Here is a 9,275-nt window from a genome sequence, read left to right as displayed (position 1 = left end):
AACCTGTGATCTACATTTGCTGTGTAAAATCTGATACGTATGTATTTACCTGGCAGTATAGCATGGACAATGACTGCATCACAATGCTCGGACTGGCTGTCAGGTCTCCTTACCCAAGTGTGACAGCATGTATTTTTATGTAGATGTCACCCTCCTGTCAGGAAAGCCAGTGGCCAGTCCGATCATTACAATGCGATTGACGTCCGTCTTATATGGCCATCTACCTGCACCCTTACTGATGAATGAAAGTTGAGATCAATTGCAGATTGATTTATCTGAGAAGAGGAACAAGGAGAAAATTATATGTAAGTAGGGTCATATCAGCGTATTTTCTTTCCGAATGCTGTCTGCGGAAAAAATTATAATGCTCAGACTAATATTATTTAAAGGAGGGTTTTCTTTACAGATCTGTGTGAGAAACAAATCACAGCATGCACTAGTTTCTTCCTTGTGTTGGATGTGACTTACCCATTCAAGCCTATGGGTGCCCCCTAAAATTGGACTTCTTACTGGGCCACAATATAGCAGATGATTCTTTCGGATACATTGCAGTTGTTTGAAATATGAAGCTGTATTTAGTCTTTAACTTTTTAATAACTGCTCCTGCAAAAAAAAAAAACAGATTGAACACGGATTGGATATGTATTGCATATGGCTGATAAATGAGAGAAATAATTATATGATTTTTCTGCATGAAACTCGGACGATTTATACAGTACAGACCAAAAGTTTGGACACACCTTCTCATTTAAAGATTTTTCTGTATTTTCATGACTATGAAAATTGTAAATTCACACTGAAGGCATAAAAACTATGAATTAACACATGTGGAATTATATACTTAACAAAAAAAGTGTGAAACAACTGAAAATATGTCTTATATTCTAGGTTCTCCAAAGTAGCCACCTTTTGCTTTGATGACTGCTTTGCACACTCTTGGCATTTTCTTGATGAGCTTCAACAGGTAGTCACCGGGAATGGTCTTCCAACAAACTTGAAGGAGTTTCCAAAGATGCTTACCACTTGTTGGCCCTTGTGCCTTCACTCTGCGGTCCAGCTCACCCCAAACCATCTCGATTGGGTTCAGGTCTGGTGACTGTGGAGGCCAGGTCATCTGGCGTAGCACCCCATCATTCTCCTTCTTGGTCAAATAGCCCTTACACAGCCTGGAGGTGTTTTGGGGTCATTGTCCTGTTGAAAAATAAATGATGGTCCAGCTAAATGCAAACCAGATGGAATAGCATGCCGCTGCAAGATGTTGTGGTAGCCAGGCTGGTTCAGTATGCCTTCAATTTTGAATAAATCCCCAACAGTCTCACCAGCAAAGCACCCCCACATCATCACACCTCCTCCTCCATGCTTCACGGTGGGAACCAGGCATGTAGAGTCCATCCGTTCACCTTTTCTGCTTCGCACAAAGACACGGTGGTTGGAACCAAAGATCTCAAATTTGGACTCATCAGACCAAAGCACAGATTTCCACTGGTCTAATGTCCATTCCTTGTGTTCTTTAGCCCAAACAAGTCTCTTCTGCTTGTTGCCTGTCCTTAGCAGTGGTTTCCTAGCAGCTATTTTACCATGAAGGCCTGCTGCACAAAGTCTCCTCTTAACAGTTGTTGTAGAGATGTGTCTGCTGCTAGAACTCTGTGCGGCATTGACCTGGTCGCTAATCAGAGCTGCTGTTAACCTGCGATTTCTGAGGCTGGTGACTCAGATAAACTTATCCTCAGAAGCAGAGGTGACTCTTGGTCTTCCTTTCCTGGGGCAGTCCTCATGTGAACCAGTTGCTTTGTAGTGCTTGATGTTTTTTGCAACTGCACTTGGGGAGACTTTCAAAGTTTTCCCAATTTTTCGGACTGACTGACCTTCATTTCTTAAAGTAATGATGGCCACACGTTTTTCTTTACTTAGCTGCTTTTTTCTTGCCATAATACAAATTCTTACAGTCTATTCAGTAGGACTATCAGCTGTGTATCCTCCAGACTTCTGCTCAACACAACTGATAAGCCCAACCCCATTTATAAGGCAAGAAATTCCACTTATTAAACCTGACAGGGCACACCTGTGAAGTGAACACTAGGGTTGAGCGAAACGGGTCGTTCATTTTCAAAAGTCGCCGACTTTTGGCAAAGTCGGGTTTCATGAAACCCGATCCGACCCCTATGCGGGGTCGGCCATGCGGTACGCGACTTTCGCGCCAAAGTCGCGTTTCAATGACGCGAAAAGCGCCATTTCTCAGCCAATGAAGGTGAACGCAGAGTGTGGGCAGCGTGATGACATAGGTCCTGGTCCCCACCATCTTAGAGAAGGGCATTGCAGTGATTGGCTTGCTTTCTGCAGCGTCACAGGGGCTATAAAGGGGCGTTCCCGCCAACCGCCATCTTACTGCTGCTGATCTGAGTGTAAGGAGAGGTTGCTGCCGCTTCTTCAGAAGCAGGGATAGTGATAGGCAGGGTACATAAAGCTGCAAACCGCTTGTGCTGTAGCGATTTCCACTGTCCAACACCACCTTTTGTTTGCAGGGACAGTGGAAGCTACATTTTTTTTTCCTCAGCGCTGTCGCTCATTGGGCTGCCCTAGAAGGCTCCCTGACCCTGATAGCTGCGTTGCTGTGCCTGTGTGTGTACGACGCTGTGCAAACCAACTGCTTTTTTCAAAGCACAAATCCTCTTGTTCCTTCCTTTCTGCACAGCTATCTTTTTTGTTTGTCCACACTTTTTATTTAATTTGTGCATCAGTCCACTCCTTATTGCTGCCTGCCATACCTGGCTGAGATTACTGCAGGGAGATAGTAATTGTAGGACAGTCCCTGTTTTTTTTTTTTTTTTTTTTGTGGGAGATTAAGATTGGCATTTCTGCTAGAGTGCCATCCCTGTGTGTGCCATCTCTCACTCAGTGGGCCATAGAAAGCCTATTAATTTTTTTGCTTGATTTGGGTTCTAAAATCTACCTGAAAAAAAATCACTACATCAATCAGTGGGAGAAAAATATTGGCCTCAGTCAGGGCTTGTGTGCCACTCCTGACTCCTGTGTGTGCCATCTCTCACTCAGTGGGCCATAGAAAGCCTATTTATTTTTTTGCTTGATTTGGGTTCTAACATCTACCTGAAAAAAAATCACTACATCAATCAGTGGGAGAAAAATATTGGCCTCAGGGCTTGTGCGCCACTCCTGACTCCTGTGTGTGCCATCTCTCACTCAGTGGGCCATAGAAAGCCTATTAATTTTTATTATTTGGTTTCTAAAGTCTCCCTGAAAAACAAAACAACAAATTCAAACAGTGGGAGATTAATATTGCCCTTTCTGCTTGTGTGCCAGTCTTGACTCCTGGGTGTGCCATCTCTCTCTCTCAAATTGTGGGCCATAGAAAGCCTATTAATTTTTTTGCTTGATTTGGGTTCTAAAATCTACCTGAAAAAAAATCACTACATCAATCAGTGGGAGAAAAATATTGGCCTCAGTCAGGGCTTGTGTGCCACTCCTGACTCCTGTGTGTGCCATCTCTCACTCAGTGGGCCATAGAAAGCCTATTAATTTTTTTGCTTGATTTGGGTTCTAAAATCTACCTGAAAAAAAATCACTACATCAATCAGTGGGAGAAAAATATTGGCCTCAGTCAGGGCTTGTGTGCCACTCCTGACTCCTGTGTGTGCCATCTCTCACTCAGTGGGCCATAGAAAGCCTATTTATTTTTTTGCTTGATTTGGGTTCTAAAATCTACCTGAAAAAAAATCACTACATCAATCAGTGGGAGAAAAATATTGGCCTCAGTCAGGGCTTGTGTGCCACTCCTGACTCCTGTGTGTGCCATCTCTCACTCAGTGGGCCATAGAAAGCCTTTTTTTTATTATTTGGTTTCTAAATTGTCCCTGAAAAAATCATTTTATCTTATTTGGTTTCTAAAGTCTCCCTGAGAAAAAAAATAGGTGGGAGATTAATATTGACATTTGTGCTTGAGTGACAGTCCTGCGTGTGTGGCATCTCTGTGATTTTGTGCCACAGAAAACAGAGTGTGTAACATTGTGCCTGATTTTCCTTGGGGTCTCACCAACCTGTTAAGGGATATTGAAATCATTCTGAAGTTATAGCTCACCGTGTAAGTTGTTTGACAGCAACAAATAAAGTTACTTTGGTTAAGTTTTTAAAACAATGAGGAAGTCTGGTGCAAGAGGTCGTGGCCGTGGGCGTTCATTGTCAGCTGGTAATGATGGTAGTGGTAGTGGAGCATCAGGTGGTCGTGGGGATAAAAATATTCCACCTAAGTCTGGAGCCAGTTTCGTCGTCTGGCTACACAAGGCCTCGAACGCTCTCTTTTCTGGGAGTAGGAAAACCGATTTTAAAGCCGGAGCAGCAACAGCAAGTTTTGGCTTACATTGCAGACTCAGCTTCTAGCTCTTTTGCCTCCTCTTCTGAAACTGGTAAATGTAAAAGCAGCGCGTCGCTTGTGGATGTTCACAGTCAGGGACAAGTCGCTTCCTTGTCCTCTTCAGCAAAAACTACAACAAGAGAGAAGGATGCAGCAGGCGACACAACGGGTTACTCCATGGAGCTCTTTACACATACCGTCCCTGGCTTAGAAAGTGAAACACTTAACAGGCCATGCCCATTACAAGTAGATTCTGACATGGAGTGCACTGATGCACAGCCACAGCCAGAGTACTATGCTGCTCCTTTGACTCAGACCACAACATTGCCCTCTCAGGGTACTGATCCACAATCAGACCCTGATGAGACTATGTTGCCCCGCCACGAACGCTATACCACCGACCGACACAGTGACAGACGAAGTTGCACACGAGCTCGAAGAGGAGGTAATAGATGACCCAGTTGTTGACCCCGATTGGCATCCATTGGGGGAACAGGGTGCAGGCGGCAGTAGTTCAGAAGCGGAGGTGGAGGAGGGGCCGCAGCAGGCATCAACATCGCAACAGGTTCCATCTGCCGGGCCCGTATCTGGCCCAAAACGCGTGTCAAAGCCAAAACCTGTTGGAGGACAGCGTGGCCATCCGATTAAAGCTCAGTCTGCAATCCCTGAAAAGGGATCCGATGCTAGGAAGAGTGCAGTCTGGCATTTTTTTAAACAACATCCAATTGATCAGCGCAAAGTCATCTGTCAAAAATGTTCAACTAGCTTAAGCAGAGGTCAGAATCTGAAAAGTCTCAATACTAGTTGCATGCATAGACACTTAACCACCATGCATTTTCAAGCCTGGACTAACTACCAAATGTCCCTTAAGGTTGTAGCACCCTCGGCCAATGAAGCTAGTCAGCAACGCAACATCCCTTCCGTCACTGTAAGGCCACCATTTTCCGCACCACCGGCAGTATCTGTGCAGGTTTCTTTGCCAGCCAAAAGCAGTCAGGGTCAGGGAATCACCAGTTTTGTAGGAGGAAATATTGCATCTAGGGCACCGGCGGAAACAATACCGTCTCCAACCGTCTCTCAGTCTGCCATGTCCACCGGCACACCCGAAAGTTCCACGATCTCCAGCTCTCCAGTCCAGCTCACACTACATGAGACTCTGGTTAGAAAAAGGAAGTACTTATCCTCGCATCCGCGTACACAGTGTTTTAACGCCCACATAGCTAGACTAATCTCGTTAGAGATGATGCCCTACCGGTTAGTTGAAAGCGAAGCTTTCAAAGCCCTGATAGAGTATGCTGAACCACGATACGAGCTACCCAGTCGACACTTTTTTTCCAGAAAAGCCATCCCAGCCCTGCACCAGCATGTTAAACAGCGCATCGTCCATGCACTCAGGCAATCTGTGAGTACAAAGGTGCACCTGACTACAGATGCATGGACCAGTAGGCATGGCCAGGGACGTTATGTGTCCATCACGGCACACTGGGTGAATGTGGTGGATGCAGGGTCCACAGGGGACATCAATTTCGGGACAGTTGTGCCTAGCCCACGGTGTAGGAAACAGTTGGCTGTAGGCGTTCGCACCCCCTCCTCCTCCTCCTCCTCGTCCTCCTGCAGAAGCTACAGCTCTTCCACAGACCGCAGTCGGCCAACCACTCCATCGGCAGATGACACTGTTGCACACCAGTTGTCCCATTATGGGCCAGCTACTGGCAAGCGTCAGCAGGCTGTATTGGCTATGAAGTGTTTGGGCGACAACAGACACACCGCGGAAGTTCTGTCCGAGTTCTTGCAACAAGAAACGCAGTCGTGGCTGGGCACAGTAGATCTTGAGGCAGGCAAGGTAGTGAGTGATAACGGAAGGAATTTCATGGCTGCCATCTCCCTTTCCCAACTGAAACACATTCCTTGCCTGGCTCACACCTTAAACCTGGTGGTGCAGTGCTTATTGAAAACTTATCCTGGGTTCTCCGACCTGCTCCCCAAAGTGCGTGGACTTTTCTCACATATCCGACGTTCGCCTGTACACTCCAGCCGTATGCAGACCTATCAGCGGTCTTTGAACCTTCCCCAGCATCGCCTAATCATAGACGTTGCAACAAGGTGGAACTCAACACTGCACATGCTTCAGAGACTGTGCCAACAGAGGCGGGCTGTTATGTTTTTGTGGGAGGATACACATACACGGGCAGGCAGTAGGATGGCAGACATGGAGTTGTCAGGTGTGCAGTGGTCGAAGATACAAGACATGTGTCAAGTCCTTCAGTGTTTTGAGGAATGCACACGGCTGGTTAGTGCAGACAACGCCATAATAAGCATGAGCATCCCCCTAATGTGTCTGCTGATGCAAAGTTTGACGCACATAAAGGATCAGGCGTCTGCACCAGAGGAAGAGGAAAGCCTTGATGACAGTCAGCCATTGTCTGGTCAGGGCAGTGTACAGGACGAGGTAGCGGGCGAAGAGGAGGTGGAGGACGAGGAGGATGATGGGGAGGAGTATATTTTTAATGCGGAAGCTTTCCCGGGAGCACTGCAAATTGGTTGCGTGGCAAGGCCGGGTTCTGTTTTTTTGAGGGACACAAGTGACGTAGATTTGCCTGAAACTGCCCCTCAACCAATCACAACCGGAGATTTGACAACTGGAACTTTGGCCCACATGGCGGATTATGCCTTACGTATCCTAAAAAGGGACACACGCATTACGAAAATGATGAACGATGACGATTACTGGTTGGCCTGCCTCCTTGATCCACGCTATAAAGGCAAATTGCAAAATATTATGCCACATGAGAACTTGGAACTAATATTAGCAACCAAACAATCAACTCTTGTTGACCGTTTGCTTCAGGCATTCCCAGCACACAGCGCACGTGATCGTTCTCACACGAGCTCCAGGGGGCAGCAGACTAGGAGTGTTAGGGGTGCACACATCAGAAGTGGCGTTGGACAGAGGGGTTTTCTGACCAGGTTGTGGAGTGATTTTGCTATGACCGCAGACAGGACAGGTACTGCTGCATCAATTGAAAGTGACAGGAGACAACATTTGTCCAGTATGGTTACTAACTATTTTTCATCCCTTATCAATGTTCTCCCTCAACCGTCATTCCCATTTGATTACTGGGCATCAAAATTAGACACCTGGCCAGAATTGGCAGAATATGCATTGCAGGAGCTTGCTTGCCCGGCAGCAAGTGTCCTATCAGAAAGAGTATTCAGTGCTGCAGGTTCAATATTAACCGAAAAAAGGACTCGTCTGGCTACCAAAAATGTTGATGATCTAACATTCATTAAAATGAACCACAACTGGATTTCGAAATCTTTTGCCCCACCTTGCCCGGCCGACACCTAGCTTTCCTATGAAAAGTTCTTGCCTGTGGACTACTGTGAATTACTTTTCTAATGTCTAATTTGCTGCAGCTGATTGTCCAGCATACGACATGTTTACACCTGCCTAAATGGCCAAACTCCACACACGGGGCCGTGGTATTGCGACTTGGCGCAAGCACCCGTGAGACTGCTGTTTGTCTGAAGAGGTGGGTGTGCTCGCTTTTGGTCGACGGCATTGCTACTGGGTCCCTCATAGTACAATAAAGTGTCTCTGGCGGTGGTGGTGCGCACCCAACGTCAGACACACTGTTGTAACATGAGGGGCCCTGGGCCTGTACCGCCAGCCACAAGAGAGTTCACCCACCCCCAGGTCAAACATTGGTCTACCACTTCCACAGTTATCTCTCACACTTCCACCAATGTTTAGTCTATGCGCTGACATCCTTCCATACCTGCCACTGACAATACCATTGTGTTGACATGTATGATGGTACTTAACATAGTCAGGGGCAGTGTCCTCTATTTACCACAGTAAATACTTTGCGCTAAATTAGTAGGTCTGAAACAACGCAGAGGATCCCACCCCTGAACCTAATGATTGCACCCTTTAGTGTTTTTGTTTTGTTTTAATGCGAGACATTCACATTTATTTGTTGTTTTGGACTACTAACTGGCAGACACTCATTACAATCGGCCTCCGTTGACCAGACCACTGCTGCCCATGTACCCCTGGAACCAATTCTAAAGTGCCTACAGCCAGCCCATTTTAGTATGTTAGGCCTTCGAAGCCTGTCTGCGGTCCCTCCTTCCACTAGGCCTCCACTGACCTGACCACTGCTGCCCGTGTACCCCTGGAACCAATTCTAAAGTGCCTACAGCCAGCCCATTTTAGTATGTTAGGCCTTCGAAGCCTGTCTGCGGTCCCTCCTTCCACTAGGCCTCCACTGACCTGACCACTGCTGCCCGTGTACCCCTGGAACCAATTCTAAAGTGCCTACAGCCAGCCCATTTTAGTATGTTAGGCCTTCGAAGCCTGTCTGCGGTCCCTCCTTCCACTAGGCCTCCACTGACCTGACCACTGCTGCCCGTGTACCCCTGGAACCAATTCTAAAGTGCCTACAGCCAGCCCATTTTAGTATGTTAGGCCTTCGAAGCCTGTCTGCGGTCCCTCCTTCCACTAGGCCTCCACTGACCTGACCACTGCTGCCCGTGTACCCCTGGAACCAATTCTAAAGTGCCTACAGCCAGCCCATTTTAGTATGTTAGGCCTTCGAAGCCTGTCTGCGGTCCCTCCTTCCACTAGGCCTCCACTGACCTGACCACTGCTGCCCGTGTACCCCTGGAACCAATTCTAAAGTGCCTACAGCCAGCCCATTTTAGTATGTTAGGCCTTCGAAGCCTGTCTGCGGTCCCTCCTTCCACTAGGCCTCCACTGACCTGACCACTGCTGCCCGTGTACCCCTGGAACCAATTCTAAAGTGCATAGAGCCTATTTTTTTATTTTATTTAATATTAATAAAGCCATGATGTACTACGCTGTACCACGCTATGAGCTACCCAGTTGACAATTCTTTTGCGAGAA

Source organism: Ranitomeya variabilis, chromosome 4 (genome assembly GCF_051348905.1).
Source record: "Ranitomeya variabilis isolate aRanVar5 chromosome 4, aRanVar5.hap1, whole genome shotgun sequence".
NCBI lineage: Eukaryota > Metazoa > Chordata > Amphibia > Anura > Dendrobatidae > Ranitomeya > Ranitomeya variabilis.
This window is presented reverse-complemented; position numbering follows the sequence as displayed.